Source organism: Pomacea canaliculata, linkage group LG5 (genome assembly GCF_003073045.1).
Source record: "Pomacea canaliculata isolate SZHN2017 linkage group LG5, ASM307304v1, whole genome shotgun sequence".
Lineage (NCBI taxonomy): Eukaryota > Metazoa > Mollusca > Gastropoda > Architaenioglossa > Ampullariidae > Pomacea > Pomacea canaliculata.
The window spans coordinates 32,024,444-32,042,864 of record NC_037594.1 but is presented as its reverse complement, the minus strand read 5'-3'; the positions used below and the strand labels follow the sequence as shown (position 1 = coordinate 32,042,864).

At 40.7% G+C, this 18,421-nt stretch overlaps 1 protein-coding gene across 1 annotated transcript in view; it reads right to left on the bottom strand.

The window, feature by feature from the left end:
- The window catches only part of LOC112564771 (synaptic vesicular amine transporter-like), a 37,683-nt gene extending 25,143 nt beyond the window's left edge, over positions 1–12,540 (bottom strand). The window contains exon 1 of the mRNA XM_025239839.1: positions 11,918–12,540. The gene's annotated coding sequence lies outside the window, so the exon portion shown is untranslated. The remainder of the gene's footprint in view (positions 1–11,917) is intronic.
- Between the last annotated feature and the right edge of the window lie 5,881 nt (positions 12,541–18,421).

The window sequence follows — 18,421 nt, the reverse complement described above, 5'->3', positions numbered from 1 at the left end:
ACACCCCAACCACACCGACACCCACACGGACACACCGTCGTGCGCGTAGGCTGGCGATCGTGGGAGTATGCAAAGCAGGCATCTAGGAAATCCTCGCTAGGTTTTCTCGAAGAGCTGGAGTCACAAATAATACAAAAAACCGATTATTTCCTCCCTTCAGCCGTCGTCTGCTCCGGTGATATTTTTGACTTTCCATTCATCCCAGAGTAAGTCGTTCTACGTCACCTCCGGCGCCGGAAAGCCCCACCTCATGAAATAATCATGGCTGACAGCATTGATCGGACGGCAGGAAGACGATAGCGGAGACATGAGCAGATGGGCAGACAGTTTTTCCACCAATGTAGCATCAGTCGTTTTTATTTTAAAACTGAACATTCGCCTGTCGCCTCCCGTGGATGCGCAGAGGATGTGACCTTTCTGGAACTTCAGTCAACGCAGGGTCAGAGTTACAGGGGGTAGGTGAGATTTCTCTTTGCCAGTAATTTTCGGAGGAAAATCAGATATGCAAGCAGTAAAGAAAAATGTGCTCATAACAAAATGGAGGGATAATTTAAAATAAAACGATGTGAAATAACTGAAGGTAAAAAACAGCGAGAACAGGAAGAGACGATTTCAGGAAACTCAGTTGACGAAGTTTGAACCAAGATGGAGCCTGAAGGTAAAGCTGCTGACTTTGACATAGAATAGACACCTGTGCCATAATATTTATTTACTACTTTGTTATTGGAAGAAAGGAAGTTATATTTTGTTTAACAAAGGGGTGAGAGGGCGAGGTTGAAGAAGGGATAAAGTCCTGCTTATAGGATTAGTTGATTATCCTTAACACTTGCAAAACTGTGGAGAAAGAACGCGGAGGAGATGTTTGACTACATCACTAAACATGGAGGCAACCAGTGGAATGTCTGTCTACATGTCCTCGGGTAGAAGTGGAAAAAAAAGCAAAAAATGCGGGTACAAAAGCAAAGAGACAAACGGACAGTTGAGACCAGCTGTTGAGAGGCAGCAGACACACGGGGATACAGGATGGGGCGAGGGTAGAGGGGGTCACACCATAACGAGCTCGGTGTTCAAATCCTAGCAGGACATCTTTAAAAAGCAGAAGGGCCTGATCAATGTTTCTGTATTTGCTTCATTTGAGGCAAGCCCCTCTCTCTGGACAGGGTCTTGGCCCCCTGATCAGTTGTCCACCATTGCCTCCCGATGCCCCTTCTTCGGAGCTCAGCTGGGATCTGCAGCCACCCATCGGCCGTGTGGATTCAATCGATTATCATTAATATCCGTTTAATCAAGGACCTCCCAGCATGCACGGCAGCCCTTTGCCTATTAACTAAATATAGGGTACATAAATAAATGTTCGTGTAATTAGGGGCTAGCGGAGGACTGAATTACTGTCACAGTTTTTGCTGACATCGCATGCGACCGATTTCTAATTACTTTTAACAGGAAATTATTTGACCTGATAGTCTTGATGATGCTTACCTGTCGTGTTAATACAGATGAACACAAAGAGTCAAACTATTGTTGATACATGTTTGATAAGCATCTTCGCCATAATTAACTTTAATTAGCCAGTTAAAAATAGCTTTCGTTGGTAATATTAATGGTTTAAACCACTTGCTTTAGATAATTTGTCAGGAAAAGACTTGCGTGAGGGAATAAGAAAGAAAAGTTTGTTGAGAGAGTTCACTTATCTCGGGGTCAGCTTTGTGAAGGGGTGGGATGCCCATGTCCCCTCCTTCGCTCCATACTTTCATCAAACCATGGATTCAGGAGCCATCAGCAGCAGGATCAGCTGAGGGAAGTATCCCCATCTCAAGGAGAGCAATCTGACAAGGGTGAGCACCTTCCTCGTACGCCATCCTCTTCCCCCTTCTGGATCCCTCCCCCTACTTGAGTCAAGCTGCTGGTCACAACATCCCCTCGTACCAGGGAATTTTAAAGGAAAGCCACTTGTATCAAGTAATGTGGAAGGATATCCACTTGCATTTGATAATCTAGGACAACACTCATTTGCATTCGGTAATCTGGGAGGAAGATCACTTGACTTAGATAACCTAGGAAGTCAAACACTCGTGGACTTGCATGCGGATGCCAACCTGTCATGTGATTTCTACAAAGGCGCGCCTGCTGCCGCCTGGCGGTGACAAATGCCAGATTTCCGACAGCAACATGGTCCAGCTCGCCATGTTGGTGCCAAATCATATTTTCATGGTCATGGCTGGCGCGGCCATTGTAAAGACAATCAAATATTAGCACGTGGCGATGAAGTGGAAGCTCGTGGTGGTGTTGATGGACTGTTCTGTGTCATCCTTAACAGCCTTTATGACCCTTGACAATAATCTCGTCCCCCATCGATTCCAGTCGACTTGAGACCAGTGGGGTGGACGGGATGCAGGTCAGTATGCCGGAGCACGTCTGAAGGATGATCTCCCCTGGGCGGCTTCAGAACTGCTCTCCCCTTGAATCAGATCTCCTACCCGCTTCTCGAGAAACTTGGTTGTCTTGATGCCTCCTTAATAACCATCTTGTTGACGATATTTTGATAGGTTTTAAGCTAAGTTCGTGTCACCTGTGTGTGTTTGCGCGCACGAGCAATTGTGTCTACTGCATATTGCATGTCTTGAGCATTCGAAATCATATCAGACCATTAAAAAAAAACTGTCACATAAGGTCCAGCCAAGGAAGACTAGCTTGTTTCTATGATCATGTTATGGTGCGGTGTGTTGACTGAGCATTCAGCGACTCCAGTCCCGACAAACATGGAGGCGAGTAGAGACCACCCTCGTCCCCCGGCCAAGATGTCTGAAAGCGACGTGGAGCGCTGTTCAAACTCGGAGACAAAACTTTTCTCTCGGCACTTCAGACCTGCACGAGGAGGCCGGCGTGGGATGCTGCGACCTTCTCGTCCCTCCCTAATCCCCAAACCGTTGGGCAGCAGACGGGTGGTGGTGACAAGAAGTGGCTCCAATAGGTGAGTACTGTGAGAGATCGATGGTGAGCTGTTCAAGTCTGGTGCTGCTCCATGGTGCATATCGATACTGTGTGCACACAAGCACGAACCCCAGTACAAAACGTCCCCCGCAGGCAGCTAGACTGTCCCCCCTACCTGCCTACCCCCCTGTCCACACACTTCTCCCCCATCCTCCATCCTTTCATGGCCATCCTCCCTGCTTGTGGCCAAGCCAGCATTTGGAGGTTGGGCGACATGGCGGCACAACGGTGTGTGGCGGGTCGGTAAATTGCCGTTGCATGTCCAGGTGCAAGTCAAATACACTCAGAATGGGAGGCGGCAAAACTGCGTTAAGGGAACAATCAGCCCGCATTTAGCCTCCATTGACAAACTTGAGCTGGAGGGTCAGAGCTATAGAAGGTTTAAATGCTTTTCTTCTCAATCTCTCCCTTACAAGACACACACAGAGAGACAGAGAGTGAATAGGACAGAATTTACTGACAGGAAAATACGCACGTTGGTTGATATCGTAAAATATTAGCTTCGTGTCATCAGGTGTGAACATCTAAAGGAGTTTTGGTTCGTAAGCTTAGCCTGACCAATGTGTATACTATGCTCAGAGTGAGGTGTCTATCGGTGTGTCAGGTGATATGTTCGGTACAAGACCATGTGTTGGTGTTTTACTCAGGAAAGAAAAAAGGCAAAAGAATTTGTGGCAACCCTGGGAAATTTGGGGTCTTTAAAAAATGAGGTACAATAATCTCACTAATTTACTTTCAAAATTCCTTTCATTTGTCCAGTTTACAGAGGACATCATTCGTCCAACAAACAAGTGAGTGATGATCTTCGGTTCTCTTGTAACGGCGGTTTCTTGTCTGCTTCCGTGACAGCTACATAAAACTTGTCTTTAGGAAAAAAACAGGTTTTATTGGAGGTCGTAAAGTTTTTATTCCCGTAGTCTGTTACCTTGAACTCGTCGAACTATCTCAGCTCTTACCTGTGCTCAGTGAACTCAGAAGATACTCGAAGGCTCCTTTAAACATAGTTCTCAAAGCGTTTTGTGTAAAAAGATTAGAAAAATAAAACAAAAAAAAAGAGAAGGCTTCAAATTTGTTTTGCCTTGGCCTTTAGGAACTCCGACAGTCCGTAAAGTGATAATCATTCGATTGCTGCAAGAACCAGTGAGATGTAAGTATTAGTCTACTGGTTCAGTGCAAGATACTGTTCCCGACATCTGGGTGAGATTCCGCTTATCCGTTATTTAGATACAGGCCTTTAAACATCACGATGTACAGGAAGAGGCCAACAACACACACCAGAAAATGTACAGAAATACGGCTTCGTTATGAAAGTCTCAGGAGAAGTGGGAGCAAATGACGTATCTATGTACAAGCGTGACGTCACGATTTCCTCCTGCACGTTGAAGGTATTTTTAGCTTAGAATTTTGGAAATAGTAATTGTACCCAGTAGTTCAACTTTGTCGCTGGAAAAAAATCCATCTTACTAGAACTTTAAGTCAAACAGAGTTTAAAATCCCAAAAGAAATTTTATATTGTCATTCTTAGACTGTTTCGATATATTTTAAACTTGAGCTACTACTACTACTGCTGCTGCTACTGCTACAGTAGTGTTATTAACAAATGATTCAGAGAAACCATATTGAATTTACTAAAACGTGCTTTTAGTTTTGTTATTTCTTGTGTTAACTAAATGTTTATTGGTTTTATGAAAGGATTCTTCAGAATGAAATGATCCAGCGAACTGATGGAGCACTTTCATAAAAAGTCAATAAATGCCAGAAAAATATTAAAGCGGTGTTTATAGTGCAAAGAAGAAACAAATGCAAAATAGTGTTTGTATTTGCATAAAGGCCTGTCCACGGTGCTGGTGGTCCCTACATCTGTGCAGTCTGCAGAAACAGCGATGACCCACGTAGGGTCCGGTAATGAAAGTGGTTCATTCTGTCACGAGCTATAGGTCTAATGAATTAGATAATAATGAATCAGATACTGCCTCTATATTGCCTGATTTATCAGATACCATTTTCTGCTGGACAGAATAGTTTTCGCTCGACAGTCGAGTACCCTGACCATTAGACTCCATCAAGTGACGCGGTAGGAGCAGCTTCAACCTTCTGAGAAAGTGTCTGTGAGGAGTCAGACTCATCCTTTGTGCCAACACACACCTGCAGGAAATGACAGCCTCATCCTGACAGGTCTCCCCAGCCTCTCACGATGGAGCACGAGCCCAGACTCACTCGCCAGATTCATTCTTTCCGTTCACACTTAAGGAACCTTCGCATCGGTTGCAACATCTTCAGACGATGTGTTCAGACTTTCTCCTTACTTTCCTTGACTGCCAGATCCTGCTTCTTTTGATGTTGTCTTATTGTTGTTATTATTTGTTATTATTATTTATATATTTGTTAATATGTTTCGATTGACGTAAGTGTACTAGTTTGAATATGTATTTGTATATTATTGTTTTTTGTGCACAGCACATTACTTTAGAGACATGAGCTGTAAACAATTTACTCCTTTTCCTTCCTCCTCCGGCTTCTCATCATCTGTGAACAGCAGCAGTATACATCATGGCACAAGAACTGCAAGAGCTGGTTACCAGAAAGTTTTTCAATGCTTGTGGAACTGCTGGGTGGCTACATAAAAGTTTGTGTGGGGCGGATCCAGGGTTTGCACCTGAGTGCCACGTGTCCATAGCCAGCTCCATCAGGTGTTTGTGTGTCTCAAATAAGTGATGACAGATCACACTGTACAGAAAGGCGCACGTGCACACACACGCACATGCTGAGAGATGTAAATGTTCAATTAATTAATTTAGAGAGGGAGAGAAACAAAAGACGAAAGATTGAACATAACACAAATAAAAAACGAACTAAATAAAAACAAAGAAAGAGAGAGAGAAGGAAAAAAAATTAGCGGAGCTTGGACTGATCAAAGAGACAACGAAGAATGGCTGAGGCTGTTTTCCTTTCAGTGTTTTTGCCGAATTGTTTCAGCCCCTCTACACTTCTACTAAACAGACTTGAAACAAGAAGACTGACAGTGAAGCAGTGGAGAAGCAATAGCGAAACAACAGAGGAGCAGTAGAGAAGCAACAGAAAAGCAGCAAAGAAGCAGTAGAGAAGCAATACACAAGAAGTAGAGAAGTAGTAGAGAGCAGTAGAGAAGCATGCCCCACGTGAAGGACGGGTAGCCTGCTACCCGAGGGTGGTTGTGTAAGACAAAGCGAGTGGCGGAATATTTTGGCGCCCTGCGCGCGGCGGGAACAAGTGGTCAAGAGAACAGTCGGAGTGCCTAATCTTGTCCACAAACAAATTTATTTTCTCTAAAATTGATCGCGCTGCAAAGTGCTCTTTAAACAGGAGGCCAGGACTCCGCTCCGGCGCTAAGAGCTGCTGCGCTCCGTTGCCATGACGCAAGACATGCGCAGATCAATGAACCGGATGTGGAGACCGACTCCGTAGCCAGACGCGCTCACATACGCACTCTCTCACACACACTGCATACAATCACACACACACACACTGCATATGCACACAGACACACTCCCATCCACAGATATAAACACGCACGCGCACTCACACCTTTAGAAATTAAGAACTATCACGATAATAATAATAATAACAATAACCTAAACTCTAAACACATGAAATATCAACCAGAAATTTCACGCCTGGCCGGTGATTACGAAACATGTAATTGTGAGCAGTGACAGCCTAATGAAGGGCCCGGTGTCACGAGCAGGATGTGAACACTGTGAGATAGAGATCTCACCATCAGTAAGCTCGTTCACAGTCCACATTCCCCGCTCTTTCCTCTCGCTTAGCATTCCTCCCTCTGGTCATGCTCGGGCTGTCATGTGACCACAACAACAACAACATGCATTTCCAAGCATCATAAAGATGTAGTCCAGGCCCCGTATGCAAGAAACACCGTTAGCCAATCGTAGCGATAGAGCCTTTCGGTCCGAAAGCTATAGCAGCGATAGTCTCCCCACTAACGTGGTATGCAGGGACACGCCGATAGAGCTCCACTTGCTTTCGGCGCGGGAAGGCAGTTCTATAAATAGCTTCCGGGTAGGCCCGATTTTCATGCGCTACTGCGCATGTATTTGTTTTAAAAGTAGCGTTTACTTTTTCTCCCTGACGATGTCCTAGTTGCAGAAAAACGGGAAACGAAACATATGCGAAAAGCCAATTTCAGTGACATGGAAATAAAAATTTTGTTAGAGGAGATATCCATGAAAGACAAAATTCTTTCCAGCTGCTTCTCCAACAAAAGAACGGTACCAAAAAAAAAAAAAAACCCCACCAAACAAACAAACCAAAAAAAAAAAAAAAAAGAAATTTGGAAAAAAAAAATCGCGGCCAAGGTGTCGGCAAGCAGGGTGGCTGTTCTGTACCAGAAATAAAGATAAATGGATCTACAAAAATAGACAATGCTTCAAAAAAAAAAAAAAAAAAAAAAGCGAGGCAAATAAAACAGTTGGCGACAAGGGAATGCCACCACCTGAATATGAAGAGGCTGTTGCTGCGATCCTTGGCAATAACACCTCTCCCTGATCAGTGGTATTGGAGGTAAGTGACACATTAACTGGCTAAAAAAAAGTATATAAAACATTAAATGACAGAATAATTACTTATTTTTATTTATATTTTTTATGAAATTATAATATTATAATAGAAAATGTGATTATGTTTGCAAATCAGCTGGATGTAGGGAGGGGAGCAGTGAAACATATTGTATGCGTTGGATGTTTAAATCACACTTATAATTGTTAATATTACACGCTTTACATTCTTGGTAACTGTTGACACAGCACCACAGGTTGAAATGGCTTGGTTTAATCTTGCCTCAAATGCAACCATTATTTACTTTTCTTTTATTGTTTATACATCAGCTATATGCTTGTTGATTAAATGAAGTACAATTTTTAAGACATGTTTTTTTTATTCCAGTGAATGGTCCAGATTCACAGGAGGTAAGCAGGCTGAATGAATTCATGTTTTACGGTGGCTCTATTGTGAACTTTGCGCGCAGAATGCTGTGTTCTGAAGTTTGTGTGCAACATGTTGCCATCTCAACAAGTAACACACAATATCTTAAAATTTACATAGTGACATTTATTTTACTCTCAAACAGTCACAATCACACATTTTAAAACACAATGAAAAGTGAATAATTGCATCCACACACAAATATATATATATCCACATTTAAATGATATTTTCTGTCCATTTTTGCAGGATTGATAATTTTCTGACACTTTACACTAAATCAGTTTGTGGATAACATCACTTTTCTTTAGAATGCTATTGATGTATATGCAGAAATCTAATTGCCACTCTTGCAACCATCATTTACTACATATTTTTCTTTGCTCTGCCACAGAATATTCAAGTCCCTTCAAATCGTTGACAAACTTCTACCTGTCAACACCACCCTGGACAACCGGAAAACCCTTAGAAGGAAAAAAAAGAAAAACAGCCAGCAAAGGAGATACAGAGCAACAGCTCATGATATAACATTCAAAGACCAAAAAGCAGTCTATTATAAGCCAAATGGAACTAGAAATTAAAATCTCAAACTAGAAGTCTGGCTGCTAAACGCTGAATAAGCAAGCTAGACAAAGAGATAAATGATAATTAAAACTAGCAGTACTGCCAGTGTATGCATTTTTGTATATTAGTGTGGATCTGTATACAGTTAAAAAATGTGGGTTACAGTACAAAGTATCAACACACACAAACTCACACACCTGCAACACATATTCTGAAGTGAGATACAATGCAAAATGAAAAAATGTGGGTGACAGTACAAAGTCACACCCCCCCCCCCTGCAACAGCTACTCAAAAGTGAGATGCAATGCAAACTAAAAAATGTGGGTTACAGTACAAAGCATCAACACACACAAACTCATTCACCTGCAACACATATTCTGAAGTGAGATGCAATGCGAAATAAAAAAAAATGTGGGTTACAGTACATAGTCTCAACACACACACACTCACCTGTAACAGGTATTCAGAAGTAAGATGCAATGCAAAAAAAAAAATGTGGGTTACATTACAAAGCATCAACACACACACACCCTGCAACAGGTATTTAGCAGTGAGATGCAATGCAAAATAAAATTTGTGTACAGTACAAAGCCTCAACACACACAAACTCACACACCTGCAACACATATTCTGAAGTGAGATGAAATGCAAAAAAAAAAAATGTGGGTTACATTACAAAGCATCAACACACACACACACCCTGCAACAGGTATTCAGCAGTGCAAACTAAAAATTTTTGGGTTACAGTACAAAGCCTCAACACACACAAACTCTCTCTCACACAGGGCAAATCCTATGTCAAGAACTAGAAGGTTTGACTGTCACATTACAGTCATGTTAGTCTGCACAATACCTAAGCTAGGATGTTAATTTTGCCTTTTTCAAATTTAAAATATCATTTAAAAAGCAACTAATCACGGCTAAAATCAAATAGACAACAAGCTGAACAAGTTTTATCAGCAGATTAATAACTGATTTATTCAGTACCTGTAACACTGGAGAAAGCCACGCACGTCGATTCGATGATTCGATTGCTGCTGCAATGTCATTTGTCAGTTCTAAACCATCGTGTCTTCTAAATTTATATTTCTGGTAAAGTTGTTGGTCGTTGTACCGGTCCAGGGGAGGTTTCCTGTCCCGAAAAACAAGTTCGTGGCGCAAACAGCGTAGAATACGGTCCCCGAACATGCAGTCCGCCATCTTGTGCTTTCGGTACGATAGCGAGCTAACGGAGGGGTGAGGCTCCATTAGCCGTAGAGCTACGATAGCCGGCTATCGGCGGTCCCTGCATGCGAATTTTCCCGCGCTATCGTGACGAAAGGGATATCGTACCTCTAGCGGCGCTATCGGTGCTCCCTGCATACGGGGCCAGATAGTCTGGAAAGTAACAAAGTTCAAAGGACAAGAATGTCGTGACGGAGATACAAGGAAGCAGGTGGGAGACAGGGATTTCTGTTATACTAACGGCCATTCACACAAACATGTATCAAAACTAATTTTCCGAGATGAGCTTCAAACATGATGCAATGAGAAACGAACAGAATGGTGATAGAGAAAGTTTTGCTTTTTTGGTTGTTTGTTTGTTTGTTTGTTGGTTGTTACAGTTTCCCCCGGATTGATAGGCCGGTATCTAAAGTTTTCCCAAATGCTGTAAGCCAGACTTCGGTATTATGAGAAAGTAACTTGTTAGTCACTAAAAATAAAATAAGAAAGAAATATAGAGCTCAATCCGGTATACAATAATAATGCAACCAAGTATAGTAATATACTGAAGTAAAATCAAAACAAAGAGGTGCAGAGTTAAAGACAGACATGCTCACTTACAGAGAGAAGCACAATATAGAGAAGAGATAAAGCATAAACACACACGCAGGCTCGCAAGTGTGGACGCACAGGTGAACGTAGAAATGCATAAAACACACAAACACACACACACACACACACACACACACACACACACATCTCTCTCACACACACACACAAGCACACAAACCCCGAGTGCAGGGGGAGAGAGACTGTGACAAGTGGGGGAGCTAGGGAAAGTCAACAGTTTGTTTAAGCTGACTGTCAGGTCAGGAAGGTGTACAATATTAATGATGTTATGTTGCCGCACGCGCAACATGCTTCGTGCAGCGTGAGAATGAGTCCTCAGGACGTGCACGTGCAGACACCGGGTACCTGGGGCTGACCACCCGGCGCAGGCTTCAACACAACACGAGAACCGTTGTCTGATGACAGGCCACAGGCCTACAGAATCCCTCTACAACAACATTAGTATCTTCCTACAACAACCACCACAGGCCTACAGACTCCGGCTACAACAACATTAGTATCTTCCTACGACAACCGCCACAGACAGATGTCTCCTACCGGCAGACGACACCGCACATCCCCGGCAACCTGAAGAAACCTTCATGACCTCCTCTGACGAGGATGTTAGGCTCGTTCTGTAAACAGCCGCCCGTCGGCTAAAGAATAGTTCCTGATACTTTTAAAGGAAATGAAATTTTGATATCTACTCGAGACACAATTCTCGGGGAATCATTAATATTCCCATGTAGATAAACTTCTCGAGCTTTAGTTTAATATTCGTCTTGAGAAGTTAGGGCTACCTTAGAAAGTTTTCTGCCTCCAGTGCTTACGTTTGTTTATGAAGGGACTTGCTTAAGTACTTGTTGTTATGACTGTGACGACTGTAACTTTGCAACACAAATTTACCTGAAGGGCAGGAGACACGAGGGCAGAAGCCAACTGAATTGGTGTACAAACAGATTTAACGGACTCAATATTTGTATGTCGTGCACAGCTCACCTTTGTTCTGTACACACTTTCATTTCGTCACACGTGCGCGGTCGACCTACTTTAAAATGTTTTCTAAACAGCAGAATTAATATTAATAAAAATAATAAAAATAAATTTCAGACCTATTCGTGTCTTATTTTGAATATTCTGAGGCAGCGTACAGCCGCAATGTCTGTAATCCATCCTGCAAGAGCCTGGAAAAAACTTTTTGCTACAATGACCTGTGCACGTTACCTTTCCATTAAATTTGTGTACACTTCGGTTTTTTGAGGATACAATACTTGCCTGCATATGATGATGTTTAACTGTCACCACCTGACTATGATGTTTAACTGTCACCCCCTCATCTATCTCCCAACATGGTGTCTCTCTATATTAATTCAATTTACAGAAGTAAACCAATAACTATGCCGATGATTACAAAGCAGATGACAATGATGGAAAAGTCAGGTCCAGTGAAGACATAGACAAGAAAAAAAAAAGGACAAAGAGAAAGTTATCAGAGAGAATAAGTAAATATGGCTGAGGCAAGAAAATGTTAGGAGGACAGAGGCGGTGGCCAATAAAAGTGCAGGAACTCACCTTTATGCGCTGTCAGGTGAGTGATTGTACGGCGGCAGTGGCGGCTCGCCTGTGGTCATCAGGACCCGCAAGTGACAGCTCACGAGAGGCGCCTGTCTCCAGCATCAGAAGCTCTAATGGGATGTTATACTTCACTGCCACGGGCTATAAGAGGGCGCCCGCGGCTGCCACGCTCTTTTACCCTTTGAAGAGAAGGCGGGGGCGTGGAGACTGCAATAATTATTGAACACAGCCAGTGAACATTGGCGGCACGCGCTGCGCTTCGCAAAGTCGCCAACAAACCGAAAGGAGATTCCGAAAAAAAGATGGTTGTACAGTAAACCGTAAAAAAAGTCAAACGAGTTGCGGTCTTCAAAATGAAAGGATGTGTGTGGCCTTCTGTCTTTGTCTCTTTCTGTCTTTCCTTCTCCCACGCACCCTGGACAGTCCAGACAACACCAGAGTCTGCACCACTGCTACAGCCGCTGTTGTGACTTGCTGGAACCCTCCACGACATGGGGAAGGGTCATCAACGCTCCAGGTCCCTGCAGCCAATGGCAGGACTCCACTGCTCCTTCCTTCGTGGACCTGACAGGCTCCAGTGGTCGTTTCTCACCTACGCGCGACTTCCACCTGACATGAGCTGCGCTTGTAACTGCTTCTGGTGTTTACTCTGCCCTCGGTATGACTAAAGTCTCCAACCTAGAAACATTTTCTTTACGATTACAACCCTCAGACTTCCAACCTCAATCGGGTCTACTTAAAAATGAAACATGGATAAGTTAATGATTATAATTGTTTTTAAAGTTATCACATGGACTAGTCATCTGAAGACAAGGGACTGACAGAAAAGGGGGCTTACAGGTAGGGGTGGGTCAGCTAGCCTTTGGGTGGTCTTACTTTTTTTTTTACCTGGGAGTAAAGAAGGGGTCAGTGTGGGGTCAAATATAAAACTATCGAGACAAGATGTCGAAATTGCCTTGTTTTGAACTTCAAATGAACCCATTGACTTCGCCGAATGTCGGCGACGAACAAGAAAAGCATGGTGTTGTTTCAAATGTGCTGGACACTTTTTGCTGGCTGTTATTTTGCTAGTGCAAGATCCGATCTCCAGTGTGACCAGAAGTGTTTCATGGAATGGAGTGTTTGAAGTCTATTTATAAACTAGGTTAGAGGAGTGCCAGAGATGCCAGGACAACATCAAATGAAATGTCTGGAAACGTGTGAGGACCGACTGCTAATAGCCACACGCCTTCTGTTGTGGTTGATTAAAGAATTCAATCTTCCTCGCTGCATCATCAGAAACGATAGAAACACTTGTATTTTGGATGAAAACAGCCCACAGAATTTTTTTTGCCTTTGGTCATCACATGAATCACTCCCACCCAACCAACATCACTACATCTCTTTGAGAACTGTTTAAGAAAAGACTAGAGAGAGAAGTCTTCTACTGACTGTAGACTTTTCCCTGTCGTTGTAGCAATACTGAAGAGATTCAAATTTCGATGACTTCTGACAGATTCCCTGGTGTGATGACACAATGATGATAACACAACGTTGGTAGAACAGCGATGATGACAAAACGATGAGTACAACGAATCTCTACCCCACCCTTTCCACAAAATAACACGTTAATCCAAATGACAAAATTTTCGACTTAAACTTTATATAGAACACATGCAAATTAGTTAATTTAAAAAAAAATCTTTGGACAGAGGTATTAAAATATTCGTTAAACACCCGACTGTAGATATGAAAAATATATGTTTTATACTAAACCTTGGAGGTCGATCTTTTCATGTTTTTTATGGACATAGTGTGAGACTAAGAAAGGAGGGACTGGCAGAATGTGATGAAGGTGCTTGAAGCTTCAAATCTTTCTGATCGTTGGAAAGATTTTGAAAAAGTTAAAAATATTCTTCTTGATAAAGTGCACATTAACTGTGTCACGACAACGTAAACAGCAGCGGGACTCCACAACAACAACGACGACGACGATGACGACGACGACGACGACGACGACGACGACGACGACGACGATGATGATGATGATGATGATGACAATTATTATGCCAAACCTGATCTGAACAAAACAATATGATGGAATATAAACGTTCACAAAGAAAGTCAACGCCAAACTACTAAACAGGGCAAACAAATAAAAACAATATATCAAAAATATGCAAACAACAAGGAAATGCGAGTGACAAGACAAAAATGTAATTTACTAAACGAGGTGTTTGAATGTCACTCTGAGGCTGTTGTTATGAAGTAGTTTTTCCAGGTCCACATGGAGAACTCAAGGAAAGGCGGTTTGTTTTCACAAGTATACAACAATGCCCAGACCCGGTAAACAATGTTTTATATTTATTCTTGGTCCCAAGACATGTTTGTCATCGCTTTATAACTGCGGCTTCAGAGTAAACCAGCATCTGCGGGGTTTGTACACAATTTTATAACTTCGGAAACAAACTGCTTTTTGTTGAGATGCCCAGGTCAAGTATTTCCCCAGGTCAACTGTTTGCCCTGGCCTTATAAACAAGCCCCCAGGTGGCAGTCAATGGCATCTCTGTACAGACATCACTCAGCGCCAGAGTCAAGTGGAGGTTCACTTTCCCTGTTGTGTCCATGGCAGACCGGAGGACATCGCAAACATCAAAAGGTGTCGGCCACAAAGAGGAATCAAACTCCTCATAGTGTCATGTTGTGAAAACTCTGGGTTCAAGGCTACTTTTGATTGGTTGTAACCTTGGAGATTCGATTTCAAAGATTTTCTGACCGCTTCATCTCTTTGACAGCAGACAATCCACACATCAGAAAAAACAAAGTTCTTGTCGTCTACTACTTCCGTTCCGACACCAGTTTGCATGTTTGATCTTTTTTTGTCTGACGGAAGGGTGAGACCAGTTCTTTTGTGGCTGTTGTCTTTGATGCCAGAAGAGCCGCCATTTAAAAAAGATGGGATTTTTTTTTTTTTTTTTTTTTTTTTTTTTTATTTCATAATACTTAAATACACCAAACAGATACAAATAAATATACAATATTTAACATCGTAGGAAAAAAACAACCACAAACGCACAAGGCACAGTCAAAAAACAAATCATGCAACACAATATGCGCACACTTCCATGTCAACCCCATATGAATGTAAGTTAAGCACTTCTCTCAAGCCCTGAAGCAAAGCACGACAGTAACAAGAAATTACATCCAACAATCATGTGACCTAATACCTCCACACACACACATATTTAAAAACACTTTCCAGAAATGTGCAGTTTGTTCTAGCATAAATCAAAATTTGAATGACACAAAAAACTGCAACCATATTGTTCTCACAAAAACTTATTTCTCCTTTGTACAAAAAAAAAAAAAAAAAAAAAAAAAAAATTGCACGACAGTACCTACACCCTCACTATGTAGGAATGTTTGCATAATAGAAATTCACAAATTTATTTAATCTCGAGGCAACAGCCAACAAACTGTTATTCAGAGCAATAATAGCAAGACCCATTTTTATTCACATCAGCTAACAATGAAGAATCAAAATATTTTCTATATAAAACAGCAAATTTTTTTTTTTTTTTTTTTTAAACCATGAAATAATCACGCAAATTGTTCAGTTATACTAAACTTGTGAAACTGTACAGGCCAAAGTAATTTGGTTCAGCACAAAGTACAGTCTCTCTCCAAAGCAGAAGTCTTTTACACTTTGCCTTCAGACATTATGACTACAGATGCTACGAGGAAAATTTTCCAACCTGAGTGAAATGCAAATCTTCCCCATGCAATCTCACAAACAACAAATAAACCAAAAAAAAAAAAAAAAAAGCGCATTTATACAAATGGCTGATAATCAAACAAGTATTTACATATTTTAACAGAACTTCCATCTTCATTGGTTGCATACCACCGACTGCAAAACACTTTCCAGAAATGTGCAGTTGTTCCAGCATAAATCAAAATTTGAATGACACAAAAACTGCAGCCATATTGTTCTCACAAAAACTTATTTCTCCCAAGCCCTAAGCGCATTTATACAAATGGCTGATAATGAAACAAGTATTTACATATTTTAACAGGGAAGCAAGACAGATAAAGAATGTGAAAAGAAAGACTAACTAGACTATTAAAGAAAGTGTTGTGGAGACTGCCAAATGTTGGCAGTAAAGCACGAATTAAGACAGAATGGATAAAAAATTGCACCAAAAATGTAAATGAAAACAGATAAAGGACACCTGAGGCTTAACACAGTTTTAGCAGTTAAACACATGGTTGATGACGTTGCCAATGGAAGTAACAGTAAGCAAGACTGTACATTTGTTCTACACCTTGAGAAAACATAAATAAACAAACAAAAAAAACAACAAAAACAAACAAAAACAAAAAAAAAAAAAAAAAAAAACACATAAATTTACAAAAACAAAACAAAACAAAACTATGGATTGTCACAAAAACACAAACACAAAAGAGGGAGGAAGAGGAATGTGGAAAACAAACAGGATTCGCAGGCTTTTCATTAGACCACAATGTAAATGCATTCTCACTTAAAAAAAAAAAAAAAAAAAAAAAAAAAAAAAAAAAAAAAAACAGACAGAAACATTCAATGTGTGAAGAAAAGCTGCTCATATGGTATCCATTTTAGTGCAAAACATTCTGGCTTACTATTTATTGTGTAATAATATTTTCTACATGATATCTTTTTTTATTTCCAATACAAATGAGTTCACATTTAGATGAATATTGAAACATTTGCACCGGTAAATATAAAACTTTGCCATAATTAGAATAAGGCTGAATATCTTATCTGTCATAACTCATTTGGACTCCAAATAGTATTAACTGTTTCTTTACTTCTATCTGCTCACAATGAGCACATTTTCTTTTAACTTAGTAAAGAGATCATTCCAAAATTTTTTAACAATAATACAATCAAAAAACAAGTGTTCTATAGATTCCCTTGACTGATTGCAGAAGGTGCAAAGATCTGAATCTCTTAGTTTTATTTGATATAATAGTGTGTTTGTAGCTAAAACACGATGCAGAATACGATATTGAAACCACCGAAGTTTTGTATCCATTGTAACAATGAAAAGGTGAGCAAATATTTGTCCCCACTGAAGGTCTGGAAAAACTTTTTCCCATTTTCTAATGCATGTAGGAGGCGTCTGTGGACACAACAGTTTATTATATATACCTTTTGTGCCTTTTTTATGCTTGTTTATGGCTAACAGTGGTGCATAGCATGTAGTATTTCTATCTGATTGTTTCCATAAGTGACCAATCTTTCTTTTATATCTGACAATGGCCATGATTCTACTGTAATACTCGAGAAAGTTTATATTTTTGCCATGTATTTGTTGGAATATTTCAAATTTCATAGGTATTCCATTATTATCAAGTAAATCCCCAATTTTCATAATATTACAGTTTAACCATTTTTCTACTGTTTTTTGTGTATCATTTTTGGACAGAAAAGTATTAAAAAATAACGGTTCATGCAGAAATTCTGTAAGTGACAAGGGGGTAAATCTAGTGCAAAAGTCAGAAAAAATAGCGAATACATCTTTCCAAAACACATTTGTTTCAGCAAGATTTTCCAGAAAGTATCCTCCATACTGTTGAAAATTTAAAATCTGTGGATGAATTGAATTCAAAAGGTACTTCCAGCCTGCATTTGATGTACAAATCTTCCTTATCCATGTCAGCTTGAGTGCATTATGAAAAGCATTGATATCCATTACCTTTAGTCCCCCTTCTGAGTATTTCCTGATAACAGTGGTTTTTTTAATTTTGTATTTTCTTCTTCCAAATGAACTCAAAGGCTGACTGACTAATTTTCTTAAGAATATTCTTACCAGGACAGGGAAGAGTAATAAATAGATGAGTAAATAAAGACAGTATAAGGGATTGAATACAGCGTTTCTCCCTATTGGTGTGAGATCTCTCGCCTTCCATTCCATCATAATCCTGTGCATTTTAGTAAAATTCTTTGGTAGTTAATATTTATCACAGCTTCAAGGTCTAGAGAAAAAGTAATACCAAAGAACTGTAAATGTTTCGGGATTCCATTGAATTTTTAATTGAGTCATATAGCGTGTCAAGCAGCCTCGATTAATACCAATCCAAATTGCAGCAGTTTTATCAAAAGTTAATATTGAGACCTGAAAACAGAGCAAACTTCTCCAATTCCCAAACAGTTGCTTCAAAAGATTCTTTAGATCCATCAAGAAACAATGACATGTCATCAGCAAATTGTGACACTAGGAATGATTTGCTTCCCACAACTATACCTTTAATATCAGCATTATCTCTAAGTAGAATGGAGAGAATTTCCGCACATATAAGGAAGATATATGGCGAAAGAGGATCGCCCTGTCTGCAACCTCGTTCTATACGAAAACGTCGAGAGACACAGCCATTTACAATAAGGCAAGATTCTGCATCTTTATAAAATACATTTACCCACCGTAAAAGATCTGGTCCAAAATTAAACAGTCTAAGGGCTTTCTGAATAAATGAGTGTGC